The 22,868-nt window shown below is 41.9% G+C and overlaps 1 long non-coding RNA gene across 1 annotated transcript in view; it reads left to right on the plus strand.

Annotated features, from left to right (window-relative positions):
• LOC140453666 (uncharacterized) overlaps window positions 1-13,625 on the plus strand; it is a 24,190-nt gene extending 10,565 nt beyond the window's left edge. The window contains exons 2-4 of the long non-coding RNA XR_011952451.1: window positions 2,877-3,014; window positions 6,373-6,504; window positions 13,238-13,625. This is a non-coding gene — a long non-coding RNA (uncharacterized lncRNA). The remainder of the gene's footprint in view (window positions 1-2,876; window positions 3,015-6,372; window positions 6,505-13,237) is intronic.
• Window positions 13,626-22,868: the final 9,243 nt, after the last annotated feature.

Raw genomic sequence — 22,868 nt, forward strand, 5'->3', positions numbered from 1 at the left:
ACTACTCAACCTCCCGCACACTCTAACTACAACTTTGGTTCCCATCCCCCTGCTGAATTAGTTTAAACCCACCAGAAGAGTATTAGCAAATTTCCCTCAGGATATTGTTACCCCTCTGCTTCAGGTGGAGACAATCCCGTTTGTAGAGTTGTACCTACCGCAGAAAGGGTCCCAATTATCCAGGAATCCAAAAGCCTCCTTCCTGCACCATCCCTGTCGCCACGTGTTGTCTCTCTCTGTCTCTCCTCGCTAGCACATGGCGTGGGCAACAAACCAAAGTTAACAACTGTTTGTTTGTCCTAGCTCTAAGCTTCCACCCAAGCTCCCTGAAGTTGTGCCTCAAATCCCCATCTCTCTTCCCACCTATATCATTGGTGCCTATGTGGACCACAACTTGGGACTGCACCTCCTCCGATCAAAAATGATCAGAGACATCACTAACCCTGGCACCTGGGAGGCAACACACCAACTGTGAGTCTCTCTCATTCCCATGGAATCTCCTATCTGTATCCCTAACTATAAGAGTCCCTAATGACCAATGCTCTGTTCCTCTTCCCCCTTCCTTTTCTGAGCAACAGGGACAGACTCTGTGCCAGAGAGGTGTGCCCCATTGCTTACCTCTGGTAAGTCATCCTCCTCTTTTTTCCCCCCCACCTCCCACCCCCCACCACCCCACCACCAAACAACAGTATCCAAAACCGTATACTTGTTGTTGAGGGGAACAGCCACAGAGGATCCCTGCACTGACTGCCACTTCCCTTTCTGTCCCTTGACGGTAACCCATCTACCTTCTATGACTACCTCCCTGTAACTCTTCTCAATAACCCCCTCTGCCTCCTGAATGGTCTGAAGTTCATCCAGCTCCAGTTCCAGTTCCCTAGTGTGATTTTTGAGGAGCTGGAGTTGCGTGCACCTCCCACAGGTACAGTCGGTAGGGACACTAGTGTTGACCCACATTCTGCAGGAGGAACATTCAACTGACCTCACCTCCATTCCCACTATTCTAAATTCCTAACGAGACTACAGGAAAATCTTTTTCTTAAAAAAAAAAGAAACTAGACACCTTACCAATCCGACACACAGAACCTTTTTTGTGTTCGTTAGAGGAGGATGATGGGTGGGAGACACTACCCAAGTAGTGTTTCAGGTAAAGCAACCACCCAAATACAGAGTCTGTCCCTGTTGCTCAGAAAAGGAAGGGGGAAGAGGAACAGAGTATTGGTCATTAGGGACTCTATCGTTAGGGAGACAGATAGGAGATTCCGTGGGAATGAGAGAGACTCACAGTTGGTGTGTTGCCTCCCAGGTGCCAGGGTTAGTGATGTCTCTGATCGTTTTTGATCGGAGGAGGAGCAGTCCCAAGTTGTGGTCCACATAGGCACCAATGATATTTGGTCCAGTGTCTGCTTCTGCTCCGTGTACACTCCACCTATACACAAGGTAAACTTTTTTTTATCTTTTAAATCTTTTAGAATTTATCTTCCCCTCAGATCTCTGGTCCTCGTTGTCAAACCTCCCACTCCAACTGCTGCTGAGAAAAATCTGCCTACACTCTCGCTCCTGGCAGTGCATTCCAGTTTCACTTTTTGTTTAAAAACAGCTTGTCCCTCACATTTCCTTTGAACCTCACCCCTTCACCTTTTTAAATTCATGACCCTAATATTAGACATTTTTAACTTGGGGGGGGTGGGAAGATTGACCATCAACCCTATCTATGCATCTCAATCTTTTTATAGACTTCTATCAAGTCTCCCCTCAGCCACTGTTGCTCCAGATAAAACAACCTGAGTTTTTTTCCAGCCTCTCCTTATCGCTCATACCCTCTAATCCAGGCAGCATCCTGGTAAACCTCTTCTGCACCCTCTCCAAAGCCTCCACATCCTTCCTGTATTGTAATTTCTGTGAACTGTCAAGAGAAAATTCCTTTTCAGTTTTTCTGTGAAATTCTCACCCCCAAAAATTGGGTGACATTGCAATAATATTCATGGATACCTTATCAGGGTTGGGGAGCTAGGTACCTCACCACATATCACACACACCACCACAACAACTAGTGGAACTTAAATTCACTTAATAGTAAAACCTGGAATTGAAAGCTAGTCAGTGATCATTCCATTACCATGATCAATCGTTTTTTTTTGTTTAAAACTAGCTAGTTCTCTAATGCTCTTTAGGGAAGGAAATATGATGTCCTTTCCTGGTCTGGCTGACATGGGTCTCCAGGCCCACAATGTGGTTGACTCTGAACTACCTCAGTGAACTAATAATAAATTATTTAATAAGGGTGTCTTGAGAGATGCTCACTTCCCATCAAATCTGTTACCCTTGCTTTGTGGAATCTGTGTGTGTTTTATGTGAAACAAGGGGAGGGTAGGCTATCCAGAGATGACCAGAGTCTAAAGTGAAGAACTGAATCTGAACAATTGCTATTCCCACCATGTGGTTCCTCAATGAAGAAATTTCTTCTGACTAATTTTAACCACGTTGTTTTAAAATGGAAAGCTGAGTTTGAGGGATTTGGCCTCTTGAATGCTAATTGGTGCTAAAGTGAGTATGGGAAGGAAGATCCTTTGCTCCAATATTGATTTGATTGGGACAAGTCATTAAAGTCTGCTGACCCTGTTGCTGGGAAAGGCTCTTATGGTGAATTGGTAGTATCCCTATCTCTGAGCCAGGAGACCCTGGTACATGTCCTATCTGCTCCTGAGTTGTATAACCACATAATAACTATCTGTACTGTTGTGACCACATTTCCATAGCCCCCAACATCATTTTAGATAAAAGTGCATCTTGTTCAAAATTAAAGATTTTTTTTTAAGGCATTGTAAGTACGCACTGATATTTCAGAAGGATTAACATTGGAGTCTGTCTTGCAGCTGGACAACTCTGTTTCAGTAATAGCAAAACCTGAGGAACTGCAGAATGAGCAGCCCCATTCTCTCCCACCATCTACACCAATCGTTCAGGAAGAGAGTGTTAGCTCAATACAACAACAGATCGATCCTGCTCAGGAGGTATGTAGGACAGTCTAGTTAATGGATAGTGTATGGTAAAGAATGAATCCTGTATGGAAGCAGTTAAACTTTTCATATAATTACTGCTGGCTGTGCCAAAGCTGATGCGTTCTCATTTAAAACACACTTCATAAAATGTGAAGGAGCTGATAATGTTTTTATTAATTACTTCATTCTGGTTGAAAGGATAACGGAGGGCTCAAGGATTTGTAAGCAGCTGATACTGAATGTTTGGCATCAAGATCAGACAGTATTTCAACTATTGGCAAATGCAAGCACCGAGCCTTAATCTTGTTCTGATCCAACATCCTTACCTGTACTCTTTTTTTTTTTAATAAAGCTCACTGTAGGGTGACTAAATCTAAGAAAACTCAGTCAGGAGGTGCAGTATTTTCCTCCCAGTTCTGTGTCCAGGTCTATTACTGTGGGGCAGCACAGGTAATCCCTGCCCCATTCTACTTCTCTGTGCAGGGACATCCAGGGATTGGTGAGGTAATTGTGTTCCTCAAATGTGAAACCATACAAATTTTAGATTCTGCTTTGATCATGCTCAGCTTCGTTGGTGTCAGTAATTGGGATTCTGATCCTGATCAGTTCTGTGTTTCCATTTGTTGTGAAGTCTGACCATGGGACCAGAAATCTGAAATAGCAACCGATAATGAGTTCTGAGTGGTGACAGTGTGGATTTTGCCTGTGTCTGGAATGTTGTAGGGGAATAGCATAGATCCATTTAAGAGGAAGCTAGTGCATGTGGAAGGGAATAGAATTGGCAGGATTCAATGAAATGAGGTTGGAGATCATTCAAGTGAAGCATAGCAGAAGACTGAGCCAATGGCCTATCACTGGATTGTTAATCCAGAGACCCAGGCAATATTCTGAGGATCTGGAAGACATTAGATAGTGGATTTTTAATTCAATAAAAATCTGGAATTAAGAGATTAATGATGACCATGATTCAATTGCCAATTTATTGGAAAATCCCATCTGGTTCACTAATATCCTTTTTTGTGAAGGAAATCTGCCATCCTTGCCTGACTATATGTGACTCCCGACCCGGAGCAATGTGGTTGACTCTTAACTGCCCTCTGGACAATTTAGGGATGGGCAATAAATGCTGGCCTAGCCAGCGATGCCCTCATGAATGAAAAGAAAAGTTCACAGGATGAGGGCACTTTTCACCTGCACATCCACCAATATCATTTATTGTATCCGTTGCTCCCGATGTGGTCTCCTCTACATTGGGGAGACTGGGCGCCTCCTAGCAGAGCGCTTTAGGGAACATCTCCGAGACACTCGCACCAATCAACCAAACCGCCCCGTGGCCCAACATTTCAACTCCCCCTCCCAATCTGCCGAGGACATGGAGGTCCTGGGCCTCCTTCACCGCTGCTCCCTCACCACCAGACGCCTGGAGGAAGAACGCCTCATCTTCCGCCTCGGAATACTTCAACCCCAGGGCATCAATGTGGACTTCAACAGCTTCCTCATTTTCCCCTTCCCCCACCTCATCCTAGTTTCAAACTTCCAGCTCAGTTACTGTCTCCTTGACTTGTCCGACCTGCCTATCTTCTTTTCCACCTATCTACTCCACCCTCTCCTCCTTGACCTATCACCTTCATCTCCTCCCCCACTCACCCATTGTACTCTATGCTACTCTCTCCCCACCCCCACCCTCCTCTAGCTTTTCTCTCCACGCTTCAGGCTCACTGCCTTTATTCCTGATGAAGGGCTTTTGCCCGAAACGTCGATTTCGCTGCTCGTTGGATGCTGCCTGAACTGCTGTGCTCTTCCAGCACCACTAATCCAGTATTTGGTTTTCAGCATCTGCAGTCATTGTTTTTACCACATTGCCATCCTTACCTGGTCTGGCCTAGATGTGACTCCAGACCCAGAGCAGACTTCCTTCACAGAAAAGACATTGGCAAATCCCATCTGATTCGCTAATAATCTGCAATGAATGCATGATAAAGTGAGGACTGCTGATATTGGAGAGTTAGTCTAAAAATGTGGCACTGGAAAAGCACAGCCGGTCAGGCAGCATCTGAGGAGCAGGAGAGTCAACATTTTTGAGCATAAGCTACCTGACTGGCTGTGCTTTTCCAGCACCACAATGAATGAAAGGTCATCACTAATCTCTTAATTCAGTTTTTTTCTTGTATTCAAATTCCATCATCTGCTGTGGTGAGATTTGAACCCAGTTCCCAAATATTGAACTGGGTCACTGGGTTAACAATCCAGTGATAATACCACTAAGCCAACACCTCCCCACTGAGTGTACTTTTTCTCTAAAAATAAAAGCTCAATTGGGTGAACAGCAGGTTTGTGATAGTGACACCAACAGAACAGGTGACCTTAGAGGTTTACAAAATTGAGGGGCATGGATAAGATAAATAGACAAAGTCTTTTCCCTGGGGTGGGGGAGTCCAGAACTAAAGGGCATAGGTTTAGGGTGAGAGGGGAAAGATATAAAAGAGACCTACGGGGCAACATTTTCACACAGAGGGTGGTACGAGTATGGAATGAGCTGCCAGAGGAAGTGGTGGAGGCTGGTACAATTGCAACATTTAAGAGACATCTGGATGAGTATATGAATAGGAAGGGTTTGGGATATGGGTCGGGTGCTGGCAGGTGGGACTAGATTGGATTGGGATATCTAGTCGGCATGGACAGGTTGGACCGAAGGGTCTGTTTCCATGCTCTACATCTCTGACTCTAATTCCTGGTACAGCTGAGGTTACTGTGAACGATTCTCCTTCTCAACCTCTTCCCTTGCCCGAGGTGTGGTGACCTTTCTTTGCACAAATTACCTCAGAGTGAGACTCTGGTGACTTTACCTTCACCAAAGCACCAGCAGTACCTCTCCACCTTATACCGGCTGTAATCATTGATTTAAAAGCACCCAAATAAAGATCTTTCCAACCAGTAAATTGGTAATTTGTGGTGGAAAAATATTCATTAAATGATTTTCAATGATTAGATAGATCAAAGCATGCCTTTCTTATTGGACACTGGCTGTTCATCAGGTACAAGAGAAGGCCATTCAACCCTTTGGGTCTGTTCCCTCATTTAGTTCAGATTAATAGTCCATCTGTTGCCATTGGTAGCTTATCCAATGAAAGTTTATCCACCTCCGTTTTGAATTTAAGAAAACCTGCAAGTTTTTTTTAAGAGTTCAAAATTGCCTGTATCCTTTGTGTGAACGTGTTTCCTGATATTACTGTTGGATCCTTTTTAGAACAAATTCTTCTAAACTGGGGGAAAGGTGTTTAGTTGCATGTAAGAAATAACTTCTAAACTTGCTGGTAGACTCCATTAATGATGTATCTCACTGGAACTGTTGACTTATTTTCTGCCATAGGCTTTGACTGATCATCCGGCATATCAACACTTTCTACAATATATCGAAGCTCGACAGCAGGTTTTATTGTTTAACATTGCCTGCTGCGATGAAATGCTGGAGCAATTGGAACACCTCCTGACTGTCAGTGAGGCAAGTACGTAGTTGGGTATGAGTTGCCATTGCAGGGTGGGTATTTCCAATCAGCCTGTTCTGGAATGTTATCAGACACCACCTGGAGCAAGTGGACATCAACCCTGGCTCCGAGGTGGGGACACTACCGTTACACTCCATCAAGTGATGTTGCTGCCTTTGTCTCTTGGCCTGCTTGACATTCCAACCCTTCCCTCACTGGTTACCTTCCTCCAAAACAAAACCCCACTGAAATTGACAAAGGAAGGCCTAATCTTGTGTAACTGAACACAGGTCTGCAAATGGCTGTGTTACAGCGTAACCCTGCTTTCCATCAGTTTTCAGTGTTATTTTCAGCGGCTGGCTTCTTCCCCTGTTATTAGATGAAATATTAAACCCACGTTCTCCTCTGGGTGGGTTGGGGGTTGGTGCTGGTGAACGGTGTAGAATATGTAGATTATATTGTAGTGAAGAGCAGCAAGCTGACTCAACCTAGCGTTCCAACTGAAGTTTATCCCTCACCAAACATCACTCATGGTCTTGGAGGAAATGAGGGCTGCAGATGTTGGAGAGTCAGAATCAAAAAGTGTTATGCTGGAAATATGAGGTGCTAGAGTATCGACATTTCAGGCATAAGCCCTTCATCAGGAATGGCCTGTTCACTATCTCATTGAAGATATTCCTTTGGAAACTTGCTGTAGGAAAAATGGCTCCTGTGTCTCTAAAAATGGTTTAAATCATCAAAAGTACTTTTTTGTTATGAAGTACTTTTGAAAACAGGTTGTGAAATGCACACTTTTGCTTCAAGTGAGCTACCCTCTGTTTCAGAATCAAAACTGTCAATCCAATTGTTGTGTTAAAGCGTTTGATAACTGACCAGGTTACTCCTGGGTAACACCCTCTTTTAAACAGACTGTGAGTGACAGAGATTTGTTTTCTTTTAAACCCACTATTTGTGTCATGGAACTGTGCTCCATTCATCCTTTTTTTTTCAGGAGAAATAATTCTCTTTTACTGGGAGGTGTTTCTGTAGTTTTGGTCATGAGTTCTGTTTGCTATTGTATGCAGTGAGTTTAAGTGGACTTTGGAAGAAGTGAGAAAGAAGATTTGAAGGCAGGGCAGTAGGTGTTGTCCATGTGGACTTCAGCAAAGCATTTGACAAAATTTCACATGGTAGACTGGTTAGCAAGGTTAGATATCATAGGATTGAGGGGGAACTAGTCAATGGATACAAAATTGGCTTGAAGGTATGAGACAGAGGAGGGTTGTTTTTCAGACTGAAGGCCTGTGACCAACAGTGTGCCACAAGGATCAGTGCTGGGTCCACTGCTTTTTGTCATTTTTATATAAATTATTTAGATGTGAATATAGGAGACAGTTGTAAGTTTGCAGATGACATCAAAATGTGGGCGGCACGGTTAGCACTGCTGCCTCACAGCGCCGGAGATCCGGGTTCAATTCCCGCCTCAGGTGACTGACTATGTGGAGTTTGCACGTTCTCCCCGTGTCTGCGTGGGTTTCCTCCGGGTGCTCCAGTTTCCTCCCACAGTCCAAAGATGTGCAGGTCAGGTGAATTGGCCATGCTAAATTGCCCGTAGTGTTAGGTAAGGGGTAGATGTAGATGTAGGGGTACGGGTGGGTTGCGCTTCGGCGGGGCGGTGTGGACTTGTTGGGCCGAAGGGCCTGTTTCCACACTGTAAGTAATCTAATCTAATCTAAAAAATTGGTGTAGTGGACAGCAAAGAAGGTTACCTCAGATTTCAATGGAAACTTGAACAGATGGGCTGGTGGGCCAAGGAGTGCCAGATGGAATTTAATTTAGATGAATGCGAGGTGCTGCATTTTGGAAAAGCAAATCCGAGCAGGATTTATACACTTACTGATAAGGTTCTGGGGACTGTTGCCAAACAATAAGCCCTTGGGCTATAGGTTCATAGTTCCTTGCAGGTGGAGTCACAAGTAGTTAAGATAGTGAGGAAGGCGTTTGGTATCAGAGTATGGAGTATAAAAGTTGGGATCTCCTGTCAGCTGTACAGGGCAGTGAGAAAACCACTTAAGAATACTGCAGTCAATTCTGGTCACCCATCTAGAGGAAGGATGTTGTTAAACTTGAGTGGGTGCAGAAAAGATTTAACAAGGATGTTCCTGGTGTTAGAGGGGTTAAGCTGCAGGGAGAAGCTGGAGATGCTGAATAGGCTGGGGCTGTTTTCCCTGGAGCATCAAGCTGAGGGGTGACCTTATAGAAGTTTATAAAATCATGAGGCATAGATAGGGTGAATAGCCAAGGTCTTTTTTCTTGGATGGGAAAGTCCAAAGCTAGTGGGCATAGGTTTAATATGAGTGGGGAAAGATTACCTGAGGGGTACCTTTTTCGCACAGAGGGTGGTATGGAACAAGCTGTCAGATGAAATGGTGGAGGCGAGTACAATTACAACATTTAAAATGCATCTGGACAGGTACGCAAGTAGGAAAGGTTGAGAGGGATATGGGCCAAATGCAGGCAAATGAGGTTAGGTTAGGTCAGATGAGGATATCTGGTTGGCATGGATGAGTTGGACTGAAGGGTCTGTTTTCTGTGCTGTGTGACTCTATAACTGGCTGATGGAGTGAAAAGAATAGACACTCTAAAAGAATATTACCAGACCATTAACTTAGCTTCACGCTCTCTAACTTATTATACAACTTAACTATATTAGCAGGGGTTTCTCGACTGGCTGTTCATGAGGATTCAATGCATATGCCAAAATAAAACTTGGACAAATTAAACACTACTTTGTCCTTCGGACTTGATATTGTGCTGCCACCATGTGGCTTCCCTAGGAAATGCAGATATAAAAATCGCACATTGGCAGTTTCTGGTTTGCTCATTTTTTTAACAAGGTTAAAGTGTTTGAAGCTTAATACAAGTTTTTAAAAAAAGTTTATTTTGAAGTGTGAGTATTTCTCACGCTGAATTGCACAAAAGCAAAGAACTTATGGAAAGATAATTTCCCTTCATTAGGCAGCACCTATTAGTTACAGCAGTAGAAATGGGATTGCAGTAGACATTCACCAGGATGTTCTGGATTAGTGGTGCTGGAAGAGCACAGCAGTTCAGGTAGCATCCAAGTAGCTTCGAAATCAATGTTTCAGGCAAAAGCCCTGCATCTGCAGTCATTGTTTTTTACCTCATTCACCAGGATGTTGCCTGCGTTGGAGTGATTCAGTGATGGAGAGTGTCATTGTTTTCCTGAAAGCAGAGAAGGCTGTGGGGATCTGATTTGAGATGCAGATTTCAGAGGGACATGGACAGGGTACATAGGGAGAAAAGCTTCCCCTTTTGAGGAGTCAATGGTCAAGGGCACAGTTTTACCGTGAGGAGGTTGGTGGAGGAGATTTGAGGGGGAAAAATGTTTTAGCTCAGAAGCTGACAGATTCCTGGAACTCATTACCTTAAAGGGTGGTAGAGGTCAGAACACTTGAGATTGAAGAATTTATTTAGAGTACTCTAAGCACCATAGTATACAAGGCCTTGGGCCCAGTGCTGACAAATCAGACTAGAGTAGATGTTTGCTGACCAGTGTGGACATGATTGGCCAAAGGGTCTCCTTCCATGCTATAAAAAACATTGACTCAGTTTCATCTGGTTCACAGACCAAATTTATAATCATTAGTTTTGTTTTATTTTATATTCTGTTTCTCAATGTCATCAGATACTAGCTGCCTTGACTAGAATTCCTGCAACAAAACTTTGGGATTTACAGTCACCAAGTGACAAAAGTCCTATTAAAAATGCTCAATGTTATGGATGCAAAGGAAAAACAGGACCAGAACCCTGACCTCTGACTCCTGTGTATTTGTAGTCAATGTAGTATGATCCCTGATTGTATGATACATAACACTACATAAAGGAAACAGGTTTAAGGAGGTTAAAGCAAGAATTTAAATGCCCCACCCCACCCCACCCCCATCTCCATCCTCTTGGGTGACTGGAATAATCAGAGATTAACTTACAACCTGACACCAAATTCCTCAATCAGACTGAGGGACCAGCAAGTGACACATCAGTGGTTCCAATAAATTAGTGCTAAGGCAATCTAGATTCCAAACTATCCCAAATGGATTCATTTAACCTGACTGCAGAGTGTTATAGACCCTCTAAATGTGTCCCATTTGGAGTTTGCCCAGCATACTGCATGAGCTAATTCCCAGATGAAACCCAGGGCTGATTCATCTGATTTAATCTCTAGGTAGTGCCTCCAGCACCTCCCTTTACGAGTGTAGGGGAATTCCCCTTGAATATGGGGCGGATGATGTTACAAAGATAATGGCAGCAAGGGAAAAAGAAGAATATGTAAGGTTTAGGAAGCTAAAATCGGACAGGGCCTGTCATAAATATAGAGAAACCAGGAAAAAATCCAAGCAGGGAATTAGGACAGAAAGAAGGGACCTTAACCCTTGGCAAGTAGGGTTAAGGAGAATCCCAAGGCATTCTATACATTCATTAAAAACAAAAGGATAACTAGGGGGAAGGTAGGACCATTTGGAGGATAAATGAGGGAACTTGTGCTTTGAGACAGAGCATGTGGGTGAGACCTTAAATTTGTATCAATATTCACCCAGGAGGAGGATACTGAGATTAATGTGGAGCATGCTAATGTGCTAGGGCATTTTGAGATCAAGAAAGAAATGGTGTTGGCTCTCTTGAAGAGCATGAAGGTGAATAAGTCCCTAGGATCTGATTCAATCCGCCCCAGGTTATTGAGAGAGGCAGGACAAGAGATTGCTGGAGCCTTGACCAAGAGCTTTCTTTGTTGGCCACTGGAAAGGTCTCTGAGGACCAGAGCGTGGCTAATGTTATTCCTCTGTTCAAAGAGTGTAATAAGGATAATCCAGGGAACTACAGACCTGTGAGTCTCTCATTTGGTGATTGGGAAGCTATTGGAGAGAATTTCTAGGGATAGGATTTATGCTCATTTGGAAAATCATGCCCTAATTAGGGACATGATGTGGAGGAGCCAGAGTTGGACTGGGGTAGACAAAGTTTTTTTTTAAAAATCACAACTCTCCGGTTGTGGTACAACAGGTTTTTTTGGAAACACTAGGCTAGTGCTTACAAATAAACCTGTTAGACTGTAATCTGGTGTTGTGATTTTTAATTAGGGAGAGTCAGCATGGCTTTGAGAGACAGGTTGAGTCTTACTAACTTGATTTGAACTTTGAGGAAGTGGTGAAGGTGATCAATGAAGGTAGAGCAGTGGATGTGGTCTACATGGGTTTTAGTAAAGTTTTCGACAAGGACCCTCATGGTAGGCTCTTCCAGAAGATTAGGATGCACGGGGTCCATGGTGACCTGGCCATGTGGATTCAAAATTGGCTTGCCAGTAGAAGGCAGAGGGTAATGGTGGAAGGGTGTTTTTCTGGTTGAAGGTCTGTGACTATTGATGTTCCACAGGCATCCATACTGGGATCTAGGCTGTTTTATGATTATATACAAATGAAAATGTAAATGGATGAGTTAGTAAGTTTGCAGATGATACTTGGTGTAGTTGACGACAGTGTAGAAGATTGTCAAAGGATGCAGCGGGTATAGGTTAATTGCAAATACGGGTAGAGAAAACACAGATGGAGTTTAATCCAGGTAAGTTTGAGGTGCTGTACTTTGGGAGGTCAAATAGACTCAAACAGACCCTTTCATCTAAGCCAAACATATTAATCAGTTTTGAGAAGATTTGTAGCTCAGGTTGAGGTTCTGGATGTGGGTTTGCTCGCTGAGCTGGAAGGTTCATTTTCATGGCAAATGGGATCCATGTCAGTGTCTGTTGATAGAGTTTAGGACTCCCTGAGAGAAAAGAACACGAAATTATGTCATCACAGGAAATTGCATCAACTTGAGGAAACCTAAATAGAAAGCAGGAAGCACCAGTAGTGCTTTGGCTGGAGGCTCACTGAAGATGTTACCTAGTATGGTGACGAAACATCTGAAAGTGAACCATCCAGCTCAGTGAGCAAACCTACATCCAAATTACACTAGTCCCACCTACCTGTTCTTGACCCATATCCCACCAAACATTTCCTATTCATGTACTTATTGAAATGTCTTTTTAAATGTAATAGTGCTGTTTATGTACTGTACAGTTCTGTCAGTTGTCTCCATACGAATCTAATCTAATGATATTTACAAGTTTGCTCATGGCACCTCTGCCTTAAAACCTCTCTTTAGAAACACCAGGACAACGTACCCACTTAAAGCCCATGTCAGAGCAGAGGATCCCTGACTTTGGGATTGATGCTTGATCACAGTTTCAATGACGGCCAAGTCTTTTTTTAAAGAATGCCCCCTCCACACTTCATGTCTGCGCTGATGAAAAGTCAACTGGACTTGAATCATTTAGGTTGCTTTTATCTCTGGTCTGAAATCTACCTCCTAATGTAGTCATTGACTTGGTGATTGCATTAGGAGTTTTTGATTTTAAGGAGCTAGAGTTTGGATCTTCTGTCGCTTGACACAAATGGTGTCCATTGCCAAAATGTTTTGCGTGGAGTAGAACAAGAATATTCATGTTTAATTGTACAATTTTAATACTTCAGATCTGCTTGCATTGTGTGACAAAGGTCTATGGAGTGCTTTTATTTATAATTTATATGGGCTAGGGAGCCTCGAAGCAAAAGGTTTGAGAATCCCAGGCATAAGCAACACTTTCTACCAAATTTAACTTGTTAATGCAATTTTAAAAACCACTTTGTGTAGAATTGTCACTTTTTTTTTCAACAGCCTTCTCCAGCTGAAGCTATGAAACAATGTGACAATTGAGACCAAGGGAGTGAACAGTCAGAATTGCTCGAAATTCAAGCTGCCTCAAACGTTGAAAATCCCAGTGGGACTTGTTAACTTGGAGAAGCAAATGAAAAATCCCCTTCACTTCCATCTTCCTGCTTTCTCATACAGAGATGTCCTCTAGTTGGGTGACTGGTATAATTATCCTTAATAGATAGAACCACTACATGGAAAATATTGCAGTGTTAAGTTTATGGGTGAATTTAGTATCTTCCGTCTAGATTATCATCTCCAAATGCCATTTTTGAAAAAGTTACGACACTCTGCTGTCATTCTGCAGAAAGTTTAAAATTTATCACACTTTTACCAGAACTTAGAAAATTTGTGGTAGCATGGATCATATAAAGCCACAAACTGTAAAGAAAGAAAATTATGAATTTTATTCTTATCAATTATCTCCTATAACCTGTGTAAACTGTATCAATTTCAGTAAGGGATTTGGGTTCATGGATACAATGAAAACAAAAGTGAGGTTTTCTAATAAAGTTAACATTTGAATTCTGATTTCAGTTTTTTTCAATTAGCATTGATTTCTAAAATGGTTGTTATGTTGAAATAGAAGTTTAACCAGATGGAGATATATATTCCAAATCTTTTATTTTAATTATCCAACCTCAACTTTTAGCTGGTAAACTATAAGTTCTGTATTACAGTAAGGGATTACCTACACTGAGATCCTGGAATGGAAATCTACTTTTAATATACTGATTGGGATTGTATCCTGAAAAGATATTTTATAAATAATCATTCTTTTAAAGACACATTGCTGATAAGTAGCTTTGACAGGTTTTTGTTTCTTTTTCCTACCTAACACTTTTAGAAGAATGATCAATGAGCAATTATCCTCAAAAATAGATGTATTTCAATAAATTCCATTTGCAAACTTGCTATTAAACCTCACCTTTATTGAGGAATATGCTTTTGATACTATTTAAACAGTGACTTGCCGATGGCAGTGTGGTGACTTTGTTTATTCATTCGTAATCTACAGGCATTTGATGGGCCTTGAGGTGATCGGTGGTATAATGTGCCTTTGGGAACAGTTGGGCTTTTACAATGCTATTAGAGAGGGAGGTTTCAGAATTGTGATCCAATGATTAAGAAGGAACACCGATTGTATTCCCAACAGGATGGTGTATACTGAAAGGACGTGCAGGTGAACGTGCTTCCTTGGCTGTGGTTGCATTTGCTCTGCTCGTGGCAGAGATTGTGGGTTTGGAAGGTGCTGTCCAAGGACTCTTGGGGAGTTTCTGTTTCGTATCTTTGTAGATGCTGCAACCACAGTCCACTGGTGGTGCAGGGAATGAATATTTTAAGGTGGTGGAAGGTGAAAGGGGTTGGTTCAGCTGTCTCGACAGCTAGTTGGTGCACTCGATTAATAGCAAAAATCCTTTTTTTTTTGCCAAAATTAAGTCTGGAGCATAATTGGGTCAAGAAGTGGAATCAAAGCACTTTATCATGGTTGGCTGCACAGTCACCAATGAATGCGGGTAGAGAACTCCGACTTGAAAGTTTACTGTTAGGCTTTTTTGTGTTAAATGATTAAAGTCCAATGCTCCTTTCTCACAGGAATAATTTAATTTTGAAGAATAAAACTATGATTATTGAATAAATTTTATGTTTGGATAGAATCAGCAATTTGAGGGACAAGCAGTGAAAATATGATAATTTTAATCGCATGATGATTACATCTTCACCAACAGAATCCCAGATTCTTGTCAATGAACAAAGAAAATTTACAGCCCAGGAACAGGCCCTTCCAGCCTGATCCAAATGTACTGTCTAAACCTGTCTGTCAATTCCTAAGCATCTGTATCCCTCTGCTCCCCACCTACTCATGCATCTGTTCAGATGCATCTTAAATGAATCTACCGTGCCTGCCTCTACCACCTCTGCTGGCAACGCGTTCCAAACGCCCACCACCCTCTGTGTGAAGTACTTGCTGCGTGTATCCCTCTTAAACTTTCCACCTCTCACCTTGAAAGCATGACCTCTCATTATTGAATCCTTCACCCTGGGAAAAAGCTTGTCTCTATCCACCCTGTCTATACCCTTCATCATTTTGTAAACCTCCATCTCCTTTTTAAGTGAAAATAAACCTAACCTACTCAACCTCTCTTCATAGCTAGCACCTTCCATACCAGGCAACATCCTCATAAACCTTCTCTGCACCCTCTCCAAAGCGTCCACATCCTTTAGGTAATGTGGCGACCAGAACTGTACACAGTGTTCTAAATGTGGCCAAACCAATGTCTTGTACAATTTTAACATGACTTGCCAGCTCTTGTACTCAATACCCCGTCTGGTGAAGGCAAGCACACTATTTACCTTCTTGACCACTCTATCCACCTGTGCAGTAAACTCCATGGTACAATGGACCTGCACTCCCAGATCTCTCTGCCCATCAACTTTTCTCAAACTCTTCCATTTATTGTATAATTCACTCCAGAATTAGACTTGCCTAAATGTATCACCTCACATTTGTCTGGATTGAAAGCCATCTACCACTTTTCCGCCCAACTCTCCAGTCTATCTACATCCTCCTGTATTCTCTGACAGTCCCTTATGCTTTCTGCTACTCCACCAATCTTTATGTCATCTGCAAACTTGCTGATCACACCAACAGTGTCCTCTTCTAGATCATTTATGTATATCACAAACAGCAGTGGCCCCAACACTGACCCCTGTGGAACACCACTGGTCATCTTTCTCCATTTCGAGAAACTCCCTTTGACTACTACTCTCTGTCTCCTGTTGTTCAACCAGTTCTTTATCCACCTAACTAGAACACCCTGCACACCATGTGACTTCACTTTCTCCATTAGTCTACCATGGGGAACCTTATCAAATGCCTTACTCAAGTCCATGTATGTGACATCAACAGCCCTTCCTTCATCTAACAACTTGGTCACTTCCTTGAAGAACTCTAAGTTGGTATACTTGAAGATAGGCAAGTCTACCAAATTACAGGAAGTCAGGTATTTTCCTCCAAACAGTTCCCATAGTCAAAACACTTGTAATCAGGATACTCACATGTTCTTGACCAGACAAAGTTAAGTGTGGCTACATATCAGATTTCCTCAATTGTTTTAATGAGCCAGTCTGATGGAAGTTTTTGATTTCTTTAACTATTATACAGTGCTCCTTCAACTATTATAGTGTTACTCACTTTCTTGTCCTACTTTGTTTTTTTTAAAAAAAAGTTTTTTTTTCTGCATTCTTCCCATGGCTATTAAATATGTCCCGTTCCTTGTCTAACCAACCACCATGTAGTCTAAAACTGTTTGTTTGTAGCTTAATCTTATACAGTCAATCCCAAATCTTAGATAAGTCAAATTTAATACAAGGCTGACAGGAAAATAAAAGGATATTGATGCTTTTCATCTTGCATGCATTGGGATAGATGCAAGAATACCAGACCTCAAAGGGAACAACCATTTACAGAGCATAAGAAAGGAGTGCTGTTATGTTAGCAAGTCAACTGACTCTCCACTGCATTATATCAACCCAATAAATGGAGAATTATGATTTTAACTCAAATGGTAAAATGCCCAGATACATCCCTTGTTCTTAGAGGACATATCCATGTATGAATATATGCAGTTTCTGGAAAGCATAAATGTGTCACAGTGTGAGCCCAACTGACTATTCTAAATTAAGTTGTTTAACTTTAGGTGCACCCAAGATTGGGCAGCATCTGTGGAACAATCAAATGCCACAAAGCTAATCCTTTTTTCCCATAAAAGCTATTCCTTGGCTCAAGGAGACTCTGTCCTTGATTTTTTTTTTCAGAGGAGTAATAAACTAGGCTGGCTCTGATCAGGCTGGTTTGATACAGAGACGAAAAAGGGTTCTGAGAGGCCTTTTTTTTTTGTAAACAGATGAGACTTCAGGCCACAGTGGTCATGTTTTAGAAGTGACCTGTATAATGAGAGTGGTCAGCTCTCTAGCTGAGCAGTTGTGTTCAGTCCTGAACTGGATGGGAGTACAACAGTGAGCTCTCTCTCTCTCTCTCTCTCTCTCTCTCTCTCTCTCTCTCTCTCTCTCTCTCTCTCTCTCACTCTCTCTCTCTCCCCTGGTAGTCATCCTCACTAACTTACTCTGGGTAATTTTCACTGTACACTTACCGAAACAAATTGCAAAGATATGGTCTGGGCTGCCTACTCCATAACAGATTGGGGGCTCTTTGCAGGATTTTAAACAGAGAGTGTCTTTATTTCAGGTGTTGGTTTGTTGGGTAGACAAAGCTTGGGATATTAATGGCTCTTTCAGTCCAATTTGTTTTCTGAACGTGAATGCAGTGACTTTAGAAGGTTTGCAAAAAGTGAATAAGACCAAGCTGCAGGAATTAGCAGAGAAGCCTAAATTGGAACTGTTTGCGTATGTGAGGAAAGTAGAGATAATTACAGCAGTAGCTCATTTAAACTTGCTGGAGAAACCAGCAGAGTCTATAGAGATGGCAAGAATTCAGTTACAAATGAGTTAGAGGTGAGAGATAAGGAAAGGGCAGCAGAAATGAAACAGTTTGAGTTACAATTAAAAGCAGAAGAGAGGGGAAAAAGAGAGAGCAGCAGAAGAGAAAGAGTTTAAAAAAAAGAGGGCTTTTGAACTCCAAAAGCTGAAACTTAAAAAGGAAAGTCAGCATAAAAGGCTGAAGGTAGGCTTAGTGAGGAAGAGGAGAGAGGAGGAGCAAGCCCCTGATCATCAGAATCCTAGTGAGAAACGGTTTACGTATGTTCAAGCTTTGCCTAAATTTGATGAGCAGGATGTAGAAGCCTTTTTCATCTCATTTAAAAAGGTGGCTAAACAAATGCAGTGACCAGTTTTGTTGATTCAAACAAAACCTGTAGGTAGAGCTAGTGAGGTATCTGGGGAGTATAAGGAGGTTAAAACAAAAACAAATTTTAAGGGCATATGAACTTGTAGCAGAAGCCTATAGATTTTTCAGGAATCTAAGGAGGGACCCTGGACAAACCTATCTCGAGTTTGAAAGGATCAAACAGAGTAATTTTGATCGATGGATAAGAGCTTTAAAAATCAAGTAAACCTATGATGCCCTTATAGAGGTAATTATTTTGGAGCAATTCAAGAATTCACTGCCTGAAGTAACACAAACTCATGTGGAAGAGCAGAGAGTTAAAACAGCAAGGTTAGCAGCTGAAGGGGCTGATGATTATGAGCTGGTCCATAAAACACAGTTTGGCTTCCAGAATCAATTTCGGTCCATGAGGGATAGAAACTGGGGCAAAGAGAAATCCTCATGTGGAAAGGGAAAGGTGGATCTCAGTGAAGATCATAAGGAGAACTTACCACAGGGTAAAAAGGAAACCCTTGAGAGGAACAAAAAAGTTAAAAAGCTCCGGTGTTTTCATTGTAATAAAGTGGGCCACACAAAATCAGAGTGTTGGTGGGCTAGGAGAAAGACAGATGCAGGTAAATCAGACAAGCCTGGAAGTTTTGTTGAACGAGTAACAAAAAGCACAAGGGAAGTTAGACAGCTGCCTCAGAGTGCACAAGATGATCAGAGGTTGATTAAGGAGGAAGTGCCAGATCTGCTTAAAAATAGACCTGCAAGGGTAAAGTTTATTCACAAAGGCCAGGAGCAGTAGGTAAAGAGGTTACAATATTAAGGGACACAGGATCCTCTCAGTCTGTGATGCTGAAGGATGAGGAGATATGCACTCCTGAAGGACTATCGCCAGAAAGAGTGACAGTAACAGGAATTCATGGTGAGACAAAAAGTGCTCAATTATGTAAAGTGGGGCCAGAGAGTCCAGAGAAGAGTGGAGAATTTGTGATAGGAGTACTGGCCAAACTCTCAGCTCCAGGAATACAATTTGTCCTTGCAAATGTTATAGCTGATGCACCAGTTGGCGTGCTGCCTACTCTAGTTGAAAAGCAGTGGAGATGCAGGCAACTGAAGACATGGAGAATGTTTATCCAGGAATTTTCCCTGATTGTGTGATCACAGGATCAGAGGCACAAGCTGAAGCAGGATGGATCAAAAGGCACAAATAAGGAACCTGACATAGTATTATCCGAGTCTTGTTTTGATCAGATAAGTGGCACAGAGAAGGAGCCAATTGGTAACATGCAAGTACCTTCAGCTCTGCTAAGCTGACTGAATTACAGTAGAAAGATGAGAACTTAAAACAGTTGCATCAAAGGGCTTTTACAGAGGAGAGTGAATGTATCTGTGTGTGTTATTAGTTACCAAATGATGTCTTAATGAGGAGATGGAGATCATCACACATTCAAGTAGATGAAAAATGGGCAGAGATTCATCAAATTGTTTTGCCTGTAGGGTATAGAAAGGAGGTGCAGCAAGTGGCACATGAGCTACCACTTGGAGATCATTTAGGGGTGAGGCTCAAATACAAAGGCATTTTTACTGGCCTGGACTACACAAAGATGTAATTGAATTTTGCCAGATGTGTCACCCATGTCAGAAAACCACAGGCAGTAATAACACCTGCACCTTTAATACCTATTCCAGCAAGTGAGGAGTCTTTCACAAGAGTCTTGATTGATTGCATATGTCCCCTACCTCAAACAAAAAGTGGGGAAAAGTATTTATTAACAATAATTGATGTGACGACTAGATCTCCAGAGGCAATTCCATTATTTAACATCACAACTAAAAGGGTTGTAGAAGAATTACAATTTCTTTACTTGATACGGACTAGCAATAGAGATCTAGTCAGATCAAGGATCAAAATTCACATCCAAACTATTAAAGGAGGTCATTGATAACTTGGGAATAAAGCAATTCAAATCTACTGTATACCGTCCAGAATCGCAGGGAGTACTAGAGAGATGGCAACAAACACCAAAGATCATGTTGAGGGCTTATGGTCAGGATTATCCAGATGATTGGGATAAGGGAGTTCAGTTTGTACTTTTTGTGATCAGAGATGCACCAAATGAATCGACCAAATTCAGACCATTTGAATTAATTTGTGGCATGAAGTAAGAGGACCATTAAAATTGATTAAGGAGAATTTAATAATTCAGAATTCAGAGATCACCCATTTGGACTATGTGTCAAATTTTACAGAAAAATTAAATAGAGCTGGAGCATTGGCTAGACAACATTTAAAAGTATCACAGCATTCAATGAAACAGGAAGCTGATAAGAAATCACATATCTGCAATTTTACAGCTGGGGAGAAGGTATTGGTGTTACTTCCAGTAACAGGTGAGCCGTTAAAAGCAAGGTTTAGTGGACCTTATCAAATCGAGAGGAAATTGAGTGAGGTGAATGACTTGATAAGGACTCCAGACAGGAAGAAATCTTACAGAGTGTGTCATGTGAACATGCTCAAAGGGTATTTTGATCGGGAAGGAAAGCAAGAGGAGAAGATGTTAATGATTACAGCACAGAAGGAAGAACCAAGTTCAGAGCATTCTGAATTGGGCATTCCTCAAATCAAATTGAACAATGAGGAAGCTGTGAAAAATTGGTTTAAATTATTGATTCACCTTCGACAAGAAAATCGAAATGACCTGAAAGAGTTATTACTGTCACATGAGGAGATTCACAGAAATAAACTGGGAAGTACTAACCTTATCGTGCATGACGTAGAGATAGGAGATACAGTTCTGATTAAGCAACATCCTTATCGGCATAACCTTCTGAAGTTGGCACCGGTTCAGCAGGAGATTGAGCACATGCTCCAGGATGGCATAATCAAAGTGAGTTACAGTGACTGGAGCTCACCCATTGTCATGGTGCCAAAGTCAGATGGTACCCAATGGTTATGGGTGGACTAACACAAAGCCAACACTGTTACAAAGACTGATGCATATCCAATTCCACAGTTAGAGGACTGTGTTGAAAAAGTGGGACAAGCAACTTACATTTCCAGGTTGGACTTGCTCAGAGGCTACAGGCAAGTACCTCTGTCAGAGGTGATTTCAGCTTTCGCAATACCAAATGGACTATATCGTTTAAAGTCATGCCATTTGGTATGAAAAATGCTCCAGCCACATTTCAGAGACTGACTAATAAGGTCATTGCCAGATTACCCAAGTGTGTGTTGTATATTGATGACCTGGTGATTTTTAGTCACTCGTAGAAGGAAAATTTACAGCATTTATCGGACTTGTTCGATTGACTTCGGAAGGCAGGCTTGGTGGGAAACTCAGCCAAAAATAAATTTGCCAAAGTCCAAGTCACCTTCCTGGGCCATATTACTGGACATGAACAAATGGCCCCATGAGATGCGAAACAAAAGTAACTGGGGAATTTCCTAAACCGTTGACGAGAAAAGCAGTACTACAGTCCCTGGGACAGAGTAGATTTTACCAAAGGTTTGTGCTGAACTTTAGCAGTGTGGTTGCTCCACTCACTGAATTGTTAAAAAAGGGCAAGAAGTTTCAGGGGACAGCGAAATGCCAGAAAGCGTTTGACAGCCTAAAAACTGTGTTAATCACTGCCCCAGAATTAGCCACAACCGATCACACGAAGCCTTTCAAGTTAGCTATCAATGTCAGTGATGGGAGTGTCGGTGTGGTGCTCGGCAGGAGGATGACACGGGAATAGAAAGACCCGTTGGGTATTTTTCCAGGAAGTTGAACATTCATCAACAGAAATATTCAACACTGGAGAAAGAGACTTTAAGCTTGGTGGTGCATTACAACATTTCAAGGTTTATATTACCAGCAATGCATCTGAGACAATCGCATATAATGATCAGAACCCTTTGACGTTTGTGGAAAAAAACTGAAAGACAAAAATGCCAGACTCTTTAGATGGAGCTTTTGGTTGCAGCCATTCAATTTGAAATTGTGCATGTGGCAGGTCACGAAAACGTGATTGCCGATGTGTTAGAGACTCAAATGAAATATGGAAGAATTCGGTGGTGGGTGTACATGTTTGCATGTGGTTGTGCATGTTTATGGTTAGTATAGTGTATATGTGTGCTTAGACTACTAACCGGGCTTTTGAAGAGTTAAAAATGAAGTCTTTTTTGGTATTGATGGCTTTTTTTTAAAATGGGAGAGGTGTCACAAAGCTAGTCCTTTTTTTCGAAAAAAAGCTGTCCCTCTCCTTGATTTTTTTCAGAGGGGTAATGAACCAGGCCGGGCTCTGATCAGACTGGTTTGGTACAGAGATGAAAAAGGATTTTGAGAGGCCTTTTGTTTCCATATAAACAGATGAGACTTCAGGCCAAAGTGATCAGAAGTGACCTGAATAATGAAAGGGGAGTGGTCAGCTCTCAAGCTGAGCAGTTTAGTTCAGTCCTGAACTGGTTGGGAGTTCAACAGTGAGCTGTGTAGAAACTCTCTCTCTGCCCTTCAACTTCAGCCTGTAAGCATGTGTCCCATTTGTATTGTTTTTTAAAGGGCGTTTGCTAAGTGGGACTGTTGCGTTTATTCAGAACAGCATACTTAAGTGTAGTTTGGATACACTGAGCTCTGTGGGGGTTCTTTATTCTGTTCTTGGTGTTTCATTGTGTAATCTTGTGAATAAATGTTTGGCCGGTTTAAACCTGGTAGTCATCCTCGCTAACTTACTCTGGGTAATTTTCACTGTACACTTACCGAAACAAAGTGCAAAGATATG

This window comes from Chiloscyllium punctatum, chromosome 27 (assembly GCF_047496795.1).
Source record: "Chiloscyllium punctatum isolate Juve2018m chromosome 27, sChiPun1.3, whole genome shotgun sequence".
Taxonomy (NCBI): domain Eukaryota; kingdom Metazoa; phylum Chordata; class Chondrichthyes; order Orectolobiformes; family Hemiscylliidae; genus Chiloscyllium; species Chiloscyllium punctatum.